This window comes from Oryctolagus cuniculus, chromosome 20 (assembly GCF_964237555.1).
Source record: "Oryctolagus cuniculus chromosome 20, mOryCun1.1, whole genome shotgun sequence".
Taxonomy (NCBI): Eukaryota; Metazoa; Chordata; class Mammalia; order Lagomorpha; family Leporidae; genus Oryctolagus; species Oryctolagus cuniculus.
The window spans coordinates 4589683-4605398 of NC_091451.1; the positions used below are offsets into that span (position 1 = coordinate 4589683).

Consider the following 15716-nt stretch of genomic DNA (forward strand, 5'->3'; position numbering starts at 1 on the left):
GTTCTAACAAATTACTCATTCTATTGAGAGTAATCACATTCTATATTATTAATGAGAACATGAATTGATTTTACCTCTGTCATGTCGTAATTACGATTGCCTGTGTATGCTATTAGTATAACAATTTCTCGCAATATTAACACTGTGAATGTGTGGCCATCAATGTTAGCTTAATCCTGTGTGATAATGAAATCATGAAAAGTTCTGTGATTTACAATGACATCTTTCATGACGAGTTGATCAGAGATTTCTAGATCTGGCGTAGTAATTCATGCTATGATCAGAGATTTCTAGATCTGGTGCAGTAATTCATGCTATGAAAATCATATGTTGATTATAGTCTAAAGATAATAGATAATTCATAATAAATTATTTATTTGTATCTTCTTATACCTATTATTGATATTTAGTCTTAATTTGCAATATTCAAGCCTATGTTAAAATATTAGTTCCTTTTGCATTTCAAAATATTACTATCACATGTATATTATCAACTCTAGTATCAATTTCTACCAATTGGTAGACTAGCAATATCTACCAATGCTAGAATAGTGAACCTGTGACCATCTTGGATGGCCTTCTCATTGAGACCTCACCTACCGGACGGTATTTCTCTACATTCTCCTGAAAATGTTGATGTTCACATTTTTTAAAAATATGAGGAGGATGTAGGGGAAAAGGGAGAGAGAGAGAGACAGAAAGAGAGAGAGAGAGAGATCTTCCATCTAATGGCTCACTACACATAGCTGCACCATCCAGGGCTGGACCTGACCAAGTCCAGGAGCAATGAAATCCATCAGGCCCCCATGTGGGCAGTGCCATGCAGTTAAGTATTTTAGTATCATCTGCTCCCTCCCAGGCACACTAGAAGTGATCTGGATCCAAAACAGTGGAGCTAGGACTCAAATGGGAACTCTGATATGGGATGCAGTGGGATGTCCCAATGCATCATTTTACCAACATGTACACATTTTCGTAGACAAAAGTAATTATTTTCCTTTTCAAGGTGATTCATTCTTTGCCTTCTCTGTAGTTTTAAAGGACTTCAAATCATCTTTTTTTTTTTTTTGTTTTACAGGCAGAGTGGACAGTGAGAGAGAGAGACAGAGAGAGAGAAAGGTCTTCCTTTGCCGTTGGTTCACCCTCCAATGGCCGCCGCTGCAGCCGGCGCACCGCGCTGATCCGATGGCAGGAGCCAGGAGCCAGGTGCTTTTCCTGGTCTCCCATGGGGTGCAGGGCCCAAGCACCTGGGCCATCCTCCACTGCACTCCCTGGCCACAGCAGAGAGCTGGCCTGGAAGAGGGGCAACCGGGACAGAATCCGGCGCCCTGACCGGGACTAGAACCCGGTGTGCCGGTGCCGCAAGGTGGAGGATTAGCCTATTGAGCCAAGGTGCCGGCTTCAAATCATCTTTATATTTTTTAAATTAGCAAGTATAATTCTTGATACACATTTCTTTAATATTTTCCTGATAATTGTAGTGAATTTAACATTTTGACTTTTTTGTCATCATCTAATTATCATTTATCTCTATAGATTTAAAAATTTATTTATTTGAAAGTCAGAGTTACACAGAGAGAGAAGGAGAGGCAGAAAGGGAGAGAGAGAGGTCTTCTATCCTCTGGTTCACTCCAGAATTGGCTGCAATGGCCAGAGATGCGCCGATCTGAAGCCAGGAGCCAGGAACTTCTTCCGGGTCTCCCACCCAGGTCAGGGGCCCAAACACTTGGGCCATCTTCTACTGCTTGCCCAGGCCATAGCAAAGAGCTGTATCAGAAGTGGAGCAGCTGGGACTCGAACTGGTGCCCATATGGGATGCTGGCACTGCAAGTAGAATCTTTATCTGCTATGCCACAGAGTCAGCCCCGAAAGATTTATTTTTAATTCCCTCTTGAAAATCATAGTATGGAACACCCTGGGATATTATATCTTTAAAATGAGTAATGACATGTATTCATGATATTCTGAAAAGGAAAATTCATTGCAGTAATAGCTCCTGTGGGCTAAATCTAGCTCATTTCTGTTTTTGTAAAAAGTTTTATTGGAATACAACCCCATCTATTTACCTATAGCTTACACATATTTTAGATGACAGCAGAGACACTACAGTCCACAAAGTCAAAAATACTTACTACCTGGCTCTTTATAGAAAAGTTTGCCGTACTAGGTTAAAATTAAAGATCTTCGGGGGCCGGTAGTGTGGCTCACTTGGTTAATCCTCCACCTACGGTGCCAGCATCCCATGTGGGCACCGAGTTCTAGTCCCAGTTGCTCCTCTTCCAGTCCAGTTCTCTACTGTTGCCTGGGAAGTCAATGGAGGATGTCCCAAGTGCTTGGGCCCCTGCACCCACATGGGAGACCAGGAGGAAGCACCTGTATCCTGGCTTTGGATCAGCATATTTCCAGCTGTAGCAGCCATTTTGGGAGTAAACCAATGAAAGGAAGACCTTTCTCTGTGTGTCTCTCTCTCTCACTAACTCTATCTGTAAAATAAATATGTAAAAAAGACTAAAGATTAAGATTAAAGATCAAAGATATTTGGATATGTTCTTGTAGGTTTTATCCAACATTCAGAAATGTTTACAGAATATGTAACATTGTAGGCAAGCCCTCAATAAATTAATTTAAAGGTCTATCATTTGAGCATTCATGCATTGGAAACAAAACCCAGAAATCCCATAACTAGTCTGTTGTTTTGTCAAAACAATCCCCATTATGTTTTATATATAATAAATATAATACATTAGAAAAGTTCTTATCAGAGGTGTGCATATGATTCCACAATATCCAGGGTTTTGTGTAGGATCTAATTCCAGTGAAGTTCTTACAAGATAGAAAGGATGCTATGTTTCAAATTTGAATAGATCTTACTAAATTACCATCTAAAAGAATGTATTAATATCATTAACTAATAGTGTATGAGAATAACATTAACCTCACATTTCCAGCATATTTGATTGAGTCAAATCAATATGATCGGAAAAAATAATTTTTGTTCACTGTATATTTTGTTAGGATCTATTTAGTTATGTGAAAGTTACAGAGGGAGAGGGAGAGACCCAGAGAGAGAGAAAGCTTCTACCTACTGATTTACTTCTCTAATGTCCTCAATGACCAGGGATGGGCCAGGCTGAAGACAAGAGCCAAGAGCTTCCTCAGGGTCTTGCACATGTGTGGCAGAATCCCAACACCTGGGCAAAGTCTTTCTTTTTAGGCCATTAGCAGGGAGTTGGATCAGAAGTGAGCAGCCAAGACACCTACTGGCACCCATATGGGATCCTGGCATCACAAGTGGTGGCTTTACGTGCAACACCACTAGGCCCTTCGTTAAATTTTCGAATGGTTTAAATTCTTTATCTTTTGCAGAACTTCATAGTGCAAATTACAAATATCTGCAGATGTTTCTACTTATTTGTTCTAGCTTAATTTGCAACTTGTGTATAGTGAATTATAATTCTTAAAAATATGGGAGCCATGATGAACTAAACATGTTGTAGGCTTTTTTTAAAATGAAATACATTGTTCATACCCAATAAACTTCATATTTTTCAAAAATTTTTCAGCTGTTAAGCTGTTTATGTTTTCATTGAGTCAAATTGTATGAAAATCTTTGCAACTCATTATTTGATTTGCTTGAACTTAGATCAAAATATTTGATATTTCAGTATGTTTTATATATTTGAACTTCTGTGGCCTCAGGCCTCCTTCTTTTGTAGTAAGGTATGATGAGCACTTGAGAGAGAGGGTTATGTACTTCCATGTGAATTCTTAATATAAATATATAACTGTCTTTTTCACTTCAAGTTCCTAAGTGGTAATTCACAAATATGGTTATATAATAAATATGGGTCTTTCAAGTCTTCGGATCATTTACAAATAATAAATATGTACTTCTAGCACGTAACGCTTACTTTATTGCACTTATTTATAGTTTGTAAACACCAAACATCTCAACTAACTGTATTCTTATTGAGTTAATTTTACATGCTTATTTAATAACTGATACAAAAGACTATAATTTGTATGTTGAGATAGAAGCACAACAAATGAAGACTGAATCCACCACTTGAGATCTAGACAGTTACAGGCACTGTATTTGCTTGCATACAACAGAACAAAAGATTTTATTTTACTAAAAATAAACATATAATCTTGTTATATTTGAAAAAAAGCATTTTCAGACAAGCTCCTTAACTGACATCTGCCTTCCTCTTTATTTCTACTTTACTAAACAGGCATGGAAGGGATCTTACCATTCTCCAATCCTCCCACTACTGGCTCTTGCCAGGAACCATGTATTTGTAAAGCAAAAGCTACAATCCCATCTGAAAACATAAAATGTAGCAAAAAATGGAATCTTTCTTCTGTAATGGAAGCAAGTGGGAGACATCTTCAAGAAACCATGAGTTCCCCCTCTTCCTGAACTGGGAGGGTTTCGCTGTTTATTTGCTCAGGTTCTATCAACTTAACAATGTCTGTGGACGGCACCACCGCTCAATAGGCTAATCCTCCGCCTAGCAGCACCGGCACACCAGGTTCTAGTTCTGGTCGGGGCACCAGATTCTGTCCCGGTTGCCCCTCTTCCAGGCCAGCTCTCTGCTGTGGCCCGGGAGTTCAGTGGAGGATGGCCCAAGTCCTTGGGCCCTGCACCCAACGGGAGAGCAGGAGAAGCACCTGGCTCCTGGCTCCTGCCTTCGGATAGGTGTGGTGCGCCGGCTGCAGCGCGCTGGCCATGGCGGACATTGGAGGGTGAACCAACGGCAAAAGGAAGACCTTTCTCTCTCTCTCTCACTGTCCACTATGCCTGTAAAAAAAAAAATGTCTGCAGCAAACAAATGAAACAAATGAGAGTATCGTTCACAACCCACATTTCACATTATATCAATTTATGGGAGACAAATTTCAAAGGATATTTTTGTCCAAAAGTAGAAATCATTACCGAAATTATACTTGAACTTATAAAATGAAACACTCTAAAATTTTGAAACTGTATTTAAAATAAATATCCAGGGTAATTTTTACAAACTGCATTGCAGTTACTCTGGGTAAATATAAGTCCTATGATTACATAGCCTACATTTTCAGAGTCAACACAAAACCAGAATTTTAAACTGCCACGTACAGAACAGTGAATCCCTTTCAGGAAACAGCCACTGGCAGTGAGGCCGGTGGCAGGGGCAGGCCTGGAGAGGAGTGCAAGCAGGGAGTCTCTGGGCCAGGCCTGCAGCACCCACTTCCTGCACCTGGGGAATTTGCTGGCAGAGCCTGGCAAGGTCACAGTGCCCCTGCAGCTGCCTTGATCTGCTGGGAGGCTACCATGCCTGGGCCACACCCATGCCACCGAAACCGAATCTCAGAGCATGGACCCTGTTGCCTACCTTAGCACCATCAGCTCCTACCTCCCATGTTCCTGGCCCATAGGCGGTTGCTGACCCAGGGCACCACATGGGTCACCCTGCACAAGCTGTGAGGAAAGCTTGGTATGAGACAGTGTCATGAGTTTTAGTCTGATGCAGCCCAGAGTAGAGGGTTGTCTGTACACCGCGAGTCACCCAGAAGCAGAAAGTCCCTGAAAGGGGTTTGCGGATCTGCAGTCTAATCAGGGTTTGCCTCCAAGGCCTCAGGAAGTAGCCAAACCTTACGGCTGATCAGAGCCATGGACTCACTCCAGTGAGACCTGGTCAAGGGCAAGGGGAGGAACCTCCAAGTACTGCTGGCCACACTGCCCACAGTGCTGTGTGACCTAGTAGCCACCTGACTCCACGGTGCTGCTTCTGAAGAGGTAGTGCCCGTACTCCATGCTGTTTGTACATTCTCCATTTCAGCCTCTCATATCCTTGAAATGAACCATGGAGCTGAAGGACACCTGCTCCAAGTTCCAGAACCATGGCTCCCAGTCCCTCTTCTGAGGCTACAATGGTCATGGCTGCACATGGGGCTCTGGAGGCTGACAAATGTTATTTGGGTTGGGTGTGGCCATCAGTGGGGTAGAAGAGGGACGTGGGCTCCCAGTACCACTTGTCCTCTTGTCAGCCCAGGACGCAAGGAGAAAGGGTTCACAGTCTCTCCTGCTGTTCTTTCTCCTCCTACATGGAGGTACCCACTGTGTGGGGCCTGTCACACTGCCCGTGCTGTAATGCTCAGGACCATCCGTGCATCACTGATGGGTTTTCTGAAGGAGAAAGCACAGGACTGCTGAGAAGCTGACGAGGCTGCTTCTGAGACCAAGGCAGGCCACCATTATCTGGAGGAAACCTGACCAAGGCATCTCCAGGCTGGGGAATGCAGAGGCACCCGGGAGACAGCATCCAGAGCTATAGCATGGAGAGGAAGGAAGGAAGGGACCCTTTGTGGCAGTGAACTGAGAATTCAAGGGACCCAGCCTGGCTGCAGGGTCCCTTCTGAGCCCCCAGCCCCACATGGGAGAGGCCTTCACTGCCCAAAGGCCTGGAACAGCCATCAGGATCCGGGCTCCTGGTGAAGCCCTGTGAGTGCCATCAGAGTAGGATTCTGGCCCCGCCACCCACTGTGTCTCAAGCAGACTGAAAAGGGAGGGATTTTAAGTTCCCAGAATGCACAACAGCCATGATGTACTGCCCACCTTGGGAACATTGATCTACTATACAACCCAGTCTAGTATGACTGTTGATAGGAATAGGGTATGTTTCCTTTCTTCCTAGGATGGATTGAGATTAAATCAGAGTAATTTATTTACTAGAATATTTAGTCTTAGATAATTAGAATTTTTGTGTTTTTTTTTTTGATTATGTGAGAATTGGATATGCGTGTCTTTTTGGTAGCTTTCTTGTAACAGAATGATGACAGAAATTTTGTTCTTATCTTCAAAAATTCATAAAAATTAAAAATGTCTGTATACATTTAATCTTTTATCATGTGCATTTTGTTGCATCCAGGATCCAGAAACTCCATTCATTTCTCCTGAGTGGATGGGAGAAACCCAAGGATTTGAACATTGTTTGGTGCTTCTTGTTCAGTTGCAGGAAACTGCATGAGAGGAATGGTGTGTCTGGGACTCTAACCAAGCACTCATATACAGGATGCTGGTGCCCCACGCAGCAGCTTAACCCACTGCACCACCATGCCTGTCCCACGAAGATCATGTTTTCTTATCGCATTCAGGATTATAAGCTTATTTATTTCTATATCTTGCTTTATTGGAATGGTTTTCCCCTCACTTTTTTTGATGGAATAGGTTTCTTGCCTATTTTTTCTTTGTACTTTTGGTTTGTTTCTTTAGTCTTTGTCAAACTATAATCTTTTTTTAATTTAGAATATTAAACAAAGTGCTTATTCAAAACAAAATATAGTGGTGGATATTTTACACATGTATCAAATTATAAGCTCAATAATATACTTTATGATATACTTTAATACTAAAGTTGCTCTGTTAGTTTACACTGTGATCTGTCATTGTTCATCTACAAAATTATATTTAAACACAAAATTTTAGTAGCAAACATTTAGAATTATATATGTTATTGAGAAATATTTGTACAATTATCATATACAGCTGCTAGAAAAGAAATAGTTCTATTTCTCAAGATTTGAAACTAGAAAAAATCTGTTTAAGGCAAACAATATAACAAATTTTCTTGTCTGCTAGAAAGCTATAAAAACTACACTTGTTTTACCTGTACATTTTTCTTGTAGGTCATATTTGTGTGATGTGACCATAAAATTAGTGGATTGAAAGGTATTTTATTTTAATAAATTCATTTTTTGTGCTTGATTTGCTAGGTTAAATTTGTTAGCTTTTTTTTATTTTATTATTGTTCTACAATTCTTACTGGACAGAACTTTTTTGTTTCAGAATATTTTCATAGTATGCTGAAAACATTATGGATTGAGGCAAGATTTAAACAGAAAGCATTTGGGCTGGTAACTACACTTTATATTTTTGTTAAATTAGCATGTGATATTTTAGCTCCTTGTTTCATTTGGATTGAGCTGTCTGATTAAGCCTGCTGGAAAGTACCAATATTTAGAAGTTCATATTCTTTTTTAAATATTCAATTTTTTGTTTGAGAGGTAGAGTTGCAGAGAGAGAGAGAGAAAGAGAGAGAGAGACAGACAGAAGGTCTTCCATCTACTGCTTCACAGCCCAAATGACCCGAAAGGCCAGAGCTGAGCAACTCTGAATCCAGAAGCCAGGAGTTTCTTCAGGGTCTCCCATGCAGGTGTAAGGACCCAAGCACTTGGGCCATCTCCCACTGCTTTCCCAGGATATAAGCAGAATGCTGGATCCGAAGAGGAGCAGCCAGGACATAAAATGACACCTATATAGAATGCTGGCACCACAGGTGGAGACTTATCCTATTATGCCATAGCACTGAACCCTAGAAGTTCAAATTATTGCAAAAAAGCTAGAACTTTTTTCCATTATTGTTTAGAAATGTATTAGACATGCCACTGTGTTTTTCCTCGTTCCTTTTTCATGATACATTTTAAACATAAGTATATCTTATTTTACTTGATTTTTAATAAATGTTCTGTTCCTTTGTACTTGATATGATTTCCTAGTCAACATTTTTCATATCAATAATCTAGATAAGAATATAATAGTATTTTATTGTGTAAATCTTACTTTATTTTATCCTATGTAAGCTTTCCATTCTGCAGCTTTGTAAATCTCAGTTCATTCAGACATCCTGAAAGTTATTTTAGACTAATGTTATACTGATGAAGAGGTGGTGGTTAAACATATTAAAAGCGAGAGTTTATGTACATCATATGAAATAGACTTATGGTAAAATCGATGTAACTGTTAGTTTTTACTTTATTGAAAATAAGCTATAAATAGAGGCTTGAATAGAATAGACAACAGGAATATTCACTAGTAGTAATGCAGCTGGCAGAAGGTTTTATTAATCATGTGAAAATTAACTCTTTAAGAATTGCATGTAATGATTCAGATTAGATTTAGCAGTGCCATTTCCCAGTTCTTTTCATTGGGATGAGTGAACTGACACGGAATTGTTGCCAATTAATCTTCATAAGTTTATTATTGCCTATATTCCCCCATGTGAACATATCAGAAGTGGAAGACATTATAGTAAGAATTTAACCAAACTTTATGCCAAAAGTGCTTATATAATTTGTCAGGCAGAATATCATGTTTTAGCCATCAGATGCCTTTAGTCATTGGCTTGTTATTGTGTATTCTGTCATACCCATTGAACTTATATTTTAGCCTCAACTGCATATTGGGGATAAAAAGTGAAAAGATCTTCATCTGCTTTCAAAAACTTGCAATCCAGTAGAGAAAACAAACATATTTAAGAGTATGTAATTCAACAGAGTAATCCTGTTAAATGCAGACACTTTCACTACTATGTATTATGTTGTGGAAGATGCGCTTCCGAGTTTGAATGTTCTTCCGTATAATTGGGTGGGTTTTGTCTTAAAATTTTCTATGTATTTGAGGTGATCCTGGATTTTTCTTTCTTTTTTTTTCTGTTATGTTATATTGGATGATTTTCTTATGTTGAATGATCCTTAAATTCCAAGATATTACACTAATATATACAATTTTATATATAATATATAATTCCTTTTTGTATGTTAATTCTGTCTCCTAGAATTTTTGTGGAAGATTTTTATTTATAAATATAAGGGACACTGTTTTACTGTTGCTTGATATCTTTGATTTTTAGATGAAGATTGTATTGCCTCATGTTTTAGTGAAGTGTTCCTAGCTACTTTTTGAAGGGTTTGCCACAATTGGTGCTGATTCTTCAAGGGTACAAACATATTAGTTGGTTTTTTTTTAAATTTACTTATTGATTTGAAAGGCAGTTACAAAGAGACAGAGGAATAGAGAGAGAGGTCTTCCATCTGTTGGTTCACTTTCCAGGTGGCCAAAATGGCTGGAGGTGTGCTGATCTAAAACCAGGAACCAGGAGCTACTTCCAGGTCTCCCATGCATATGCAGGGACGCTAGTACCTGGGACATCTTCTACTGCTTCCCCAGGCCATAGCAGAGAGCTGGATCAGAAGAGGGGCAGCCAAGACTCAACTGATGCCCATATAGGATGGTGACACTGCATGTTTAACTACCTCTGCCACAGCACTGGCCCAAGACTTGTTATCTTTATGTAAATGAAAAAAGGTGTTATAGTGAAAAAAATACATTGATACTGTTTGTCTATGTAATGTTCACTTGTGCTTTTATTTAGTTTACTTATGAAAAAAATCTCTCAATTTTGTTAAAGATAAAAATGATTGTCTAAATCGCTTGTCTCTACTGTTGAGAAACAGTGTTTGTTTATTTTTTCTCCTTACTATTTCTTGAACTCTTAGAGTAGGGTTAATCTTATGAATATAAAGTAAACTGAAAGTAGATAATTGTAAAAATTGAGAAATGGATTAGGAGAGGAAGGAGAAGAAAGGGTGGGAGTGTGGGCAGGAGGGCTGATAGGGTGGGAAGTGTCACTATGTTCCTAAATCTCTATATATGAAATACAAGAGATCTGTTTGAATTTAATAAAATATAAAATAGAATGTCAATTTATACATTCTGAAAGGATAATCTTGCTGGGTGTAGAATTCTTGATTGCCTGTCTTTTCCTTTCACTATTATGAATATATCATCAGTTGCTGTCTTGCCTCCATGGTTTGGGATGAAAAACCAGCTCATAATTTTATTAGGGTCAATATTGTCTTTGTGTTTTCAAGATTCTACTTCTTTCTTAATATGTTATCAGTTTGCTTACAATTTGTCTAAATGTGGATCTCTTTGACTGTATCTCACTTGTAGGCTGTTTCTTGGGTGTTTAGATTTATGTTTTTCAATAAATTAGTGCTATAAATTTACACATTCATTCAAATCAACTAGCCTATGTTTATCTCACAAATGAATACTCTATCAGTCTGATCAATTACCATAATATCCTTGTTCATCAACCATCAGTACCATCATCTTCCTTCAGGTTTCTTTAGCAGTTCTCATTCTTAGTTTCTTTTTTTTTAACTTTTATTTAACAAATATAAATTTCCAAAGTACAGCTTATGATAACAGTGGCTTTCCCCCCCACCATAATTTCCCTCCCTCCCACAACCCTCCCATTTCCCACTCCTTCTCCCATACCCTTCATATCAAGATTCATTTTTCAATTATCTTTATATACAGAAGATCAATTTAGTATATATTAAGTAACAATTTCAACAGTTTGTAGCCACACAGAAACACAAAGTGTAAAGTACTGTTTGAGTACTAGTTATAGCATTAATTCACATTGGACAACACATTAAGGACAGAGATCCTGCATGGGGAGTAAGTGCACAGTGACTCCTGTTGTTGATTTAACAATTTGACACTCTTGTTTAGGGCGTCAGTAATCTCCCTAGGCTCTTGTCATGAGTTGCCAAGGCTATGGAAGCCTTTTGAGTTCGCCGACTCTGATCCTATTTAGACAAGTTCATAGTTAAATTGGAAGTTCTCTCCTCCCTTCAGAGAAAGGTATCTCCTTTGGTGGCCCATTCTTTCCACTGGGATCTCACTCACAGAGATCTTCCATTTAGGCCTTGTTTTGTCACAGTGTCTCGGAATTCCATACGAAAAATACTCTCATTGGCTCTTCATCCAGTCCGAATGCCTTAAGGGCTGATTTTGAGCCCAGAGTGCTATTTAGGACATCTGCTATTCTATGAGTCTGCTGTGTATCCTGCTTCCCATGTTGGATCCTTCTCTCCATTTTTGATTCGATCAGTTAGCATTAGCAGACACTAGTCTTGTTTGTGTGATCCCTTTGACTCTTAGACCTATCAGTGCGATCAACTGTGAACTGAAATTGATCACTTGGAATAGTGAGATGGCATTGGTACAGGCCACTTTGATGGGATTGAATTGGAATACGCTGGTACATTTCTAACTCTACCATTTGGGTCAAGTCTGATTGAACATTTCCCAAATTGTACATCTCCTCCCTCTCTTATTCCCACTCCTATATTTAACAGGGATCACTTTTCAGTTAAAATTTAAATACCTAAGAATAATTGTGTGTTAATTAAAGAGTTCAACCAATGGTATTAAGTAGAATAAAAAAAATACTAAAAGGAATAAAATAGTAAGTTCTTCCTCGACAGTCAGCACAAGGGCTGATCAAGTCACTGTTTCTCATATTGTCCATTTCACTACAACAGGTTTTCTTTTTGGTCTTGAAATCAGGTATTGTGATGCCTCTGGCTTTGTTTTTGTTGTACAGTATTGCTTTAGATATTCAAGGTCCCCTTTGCCTCCATGTGAATTTCAGCATCATTTTTCCAGATCGGAGAACAATGTCTTTGGTATTTTTATGTTACATTGAATCTATAAATTGCTTTTGGGAGAATGGGCATTTTGATGATGTTGATTCTTCCAATCCATGAGTATGGAAGATTTTTCCATTTTTTGGTATCCTATTCTATTCCTTTCTTTAAGGTTTTGTAATACTCATTGTAGAGATATATGACACCATAATACACCGTAAGTGTATTACAAAGTATTTGATTATTTTTTCAGCTGTTGTGAATGGGATTGCTCTTAGAAGTTCTTTCTCAGGCATGGCATTGCCTGTGTATACAAAGGCTGTTGACTTTTGTGCATTTTTTTATTTTATATCCTGCTACTTTGCCAAACTCTTCTATGAGTTCCAATAGTCTCTTAGTAGAGTTCTTTGCATCCCCTAAATAAAGAATCATATCATCTGCAAAGAGGGATAGTTTGAGGTCTTCCTTCCCAATTTGTATCCCTTTCATTTCTTTTTCTTGCCTAATGGCTCTGGCTAAAACTTCCAGAACTGTATTGAATAGCAGTGGTAAGAGTGGGCATCCCTGTCTGGTACCAGATCTCAGTGGAAATGCTTCCAACTTTTCCCCATTCAATAGGATGCTGGCTGTGGGTTTTTCATAAATTACTTTGATTGTATTGAGGAATGTTCCTTCTATACCCAGTTTGCTTAGAGTTTTCATCATGAAAGGGTGTTGTTTTTTATCGAGCTTTCTCTGCATCTATTGAGATAATCACATGTTTTTTCATCTGCAGTTTGTTAATGTGGTGTATCACATTGTTCGATTTGCAAACATGAGAATGGTTTAGAACTTTCATAAGAGCCCTCTGTAGGCGTTTGTGTAGTCTTCTTCTTAGCTTTTCAAAACAAAATTATCATAGACTAAGTGGATTAGAAAACAGAAGTTTATTTTCTAATGGTTTTGGTAGAGGCAGTGTATGGTAATGGGTCTTTTACTGGCTTGCACACAGATCTTGCTTGATACAACCTCAAATGACATTTCTTCCATGAATGTGTGAAAACAGAACAGACACACTCTCTGCTGTCTTCCTAGAAAAAGACTAATTCTGTTGGATTATGGCTACATCCTTATGACTCATTTCCTCTTAGTTACTTCTTTTTTTTTTTTTTTTTTTTTTTTTTTTTTTTTTTTTGATGGGCAGAGCGGACAGTGAGAGAGAGAGACAGAGAGAAAGGTCTTCCTTTTGCCATTGGTTCACCCTCCACTGGCGCTGTGGCCAGCACACTGTGCTGATTCGATGGCAGGAGCCAGGTGCCTTTCCTGGTCTCCCATGGAGTGCAGAGCCCAAACACTTGGGCCATCCTCCTCTGCACTCCCTGGCCACAGCAGAGAGCTGGCCTGGAAGAGGGGCAACCGGGACAGAATCCAGCATCCCGACCAGGACTAGAACTCGGTGTGCTGGTGCCGCAAGGCAGAGGATTAGCCTAGTGAGCCACGTCGCCAGCCTTAATTACTTCTAATTACACTTGGGATTAGGGCTTCAAAATGTGAATTTTGAAGTAGATTCAATTATTCAATTCCTGTTTCACATTTTCCAGTTTTTTTTTTAATTTTGTGTCTATTGCATATATTCCCCAATGTTTAACATCACATCAGGAAGACTCAGGATAAAGCTATTGCTGCTTATTGTTTTTACTAAGGATTCCTAGGGGAAAAATTACTATTAGATGGTTAGCTGAGAGTTTGGTCAATTAAAAATGGGGTTTGCTAATGGACTTTATTTTTTACAGAAGCACTAATCTGGTTAAATAATGGCAACTCTTGTTCTGTAATTAACACACAATTATTCTTAGGTGTTTAAATTTTAACTGAAAAGTGATCCCTGTTAAATATAAGAGTGGGAATAAGAGAGGGAGGAGATGTACAATTTGGGAAATGCTCAATCAGACTTGACCCAAATGGTAGAGTTAGAAATGTACCAGCGTATTCCAATTCAATCCCATCAAAGTGGCCTGTACCAATGCCATCTCACTATTCCAAGTGATCAATTTCAGTTCACAGTTGATCGCACTGATAGGTCTAAGAGTCAAAGGGATCACACAAACAAGACTAGTGTCTGCTAATGCTAACTGATCGAATCAAAAATGGAGAGAAGGATCCAACATGGGAAGCAGGATACACAGCAGATTCATAGAATGGCAGATGTCCTAAATAGCACTCTGGGCTCAGAATCAGCCCTTAAGGCACCCAGATCTGGCTGAAGAGCCCATGAGAGTATTTTAGGCATGGAAAGCCAAGATACGCAGGGAAAAAAATGGGGGGGGGCCATCAAAGAAGGAGGTACCTTTGTCTGAATGGGGGAGAGAACTTCCAATTTGACTAGGACACTCTCTGAATAAGATTGAAGTCAGTGAACTCAAAAGGCTTCCATAGCCTTGGCAACTCATGACTAGAGCCTAGGGAGATTACTGACGCCATAAACAAGAGTGTGAAATTATTGTTAAATCAACAACAGGAGTCACTGTGTACTTACTCCTCATGTAGGATCTCTGTCCTTAATATGTTGTCCAATGTGAAGTAATGCTATAACTAGTACTGAAACAGTATTTTACACCTTGTATTTCTGTGTGGGTGCAAACTGATGAAATCTTTACTTAATATATACTAAATCGATCTTCTGTATATAAAGAGAATTGAAAATGAATCTTGATGTGAATGGAATGGGAGAGGGATCGGGATATGGGAGGGGTGTGAGTGGGAGGGAAATTATGGGGTGGAGCCATTTTAATCCATAAACTGTACTTTGGAAATTTATATTTACTAAATAAAAGTTAAAAAAATTAAAAAAAAAAAACATTCCTGCACACTTGGTCTATGTGCTCATTTTCTATGTGAGAATGGAATTGTTGGTTTTCAATAGAATTAGTCTGTCCCTTATGGAAATGGCTTCGGACTAATATGGGGAGATTTTGGAATATTCTTAGAATTGAGGAGAAATCTTGGTGGTAGGACTCAAATTTCAAGAGGTATTCACTTATTCATAGGGTGAACATAATTTATACCATATTTTTTAGTATGTCAGCATTTTACTTTTTTAAATATTTATTCTAAAAAAAAGAGTTAGAAGAGACAGAAAGGGGGAAAGAGAGAGGTTTCATCTGCTGGTTGATTCCCCAAATGGCCACAATAACCATTGCTGAACCTATCCAGAGCCAGGAGCCAGGAGATTCTTCTAGATCTTGCATATGTGTGCAGGGGCCAAAGAAAATAGGCCATCGTCCTCTGCTCTCCCAGGTACAATAGCAGGCAGCTGGATCAGAAGTGGAGCAGCAGGGACTCAAACCCGTGCCCATATGGGATGCCAGCTCTGCAGCCTGAAGCCTTAACCCACTGCACCACAGCACAGGCCCCAGTGTGCAAACATTTTGACCATAATAACTTCCATGAGGTCAGGTGTAGGATTTTGC

At 39.1% G+C, this 15716-nt stretch overlaps 1 protein-coding gene and 1 long non-coding RNA gene across 2 annotated transcripts in view; one reads left to right on the plus strand and one right to left on the minus strand.

Moving 5' to 3' along the window:
• Positions 1–15716, minus strand: part of LOC127489508 (uncharacterized) — a 708234-nt gene that overhangs the window by 102772 nt on the left and 589746 nt on the right. The window lies entirely within an intron of this gene.
• Positions 1–15716, plus strand: part of LOC127487055 (uncharacterized) — a 66051-nt gene that overhangs the window by 45950 nt on the left and 4385 nt on the right. The window lies entirely within an intron of this gene.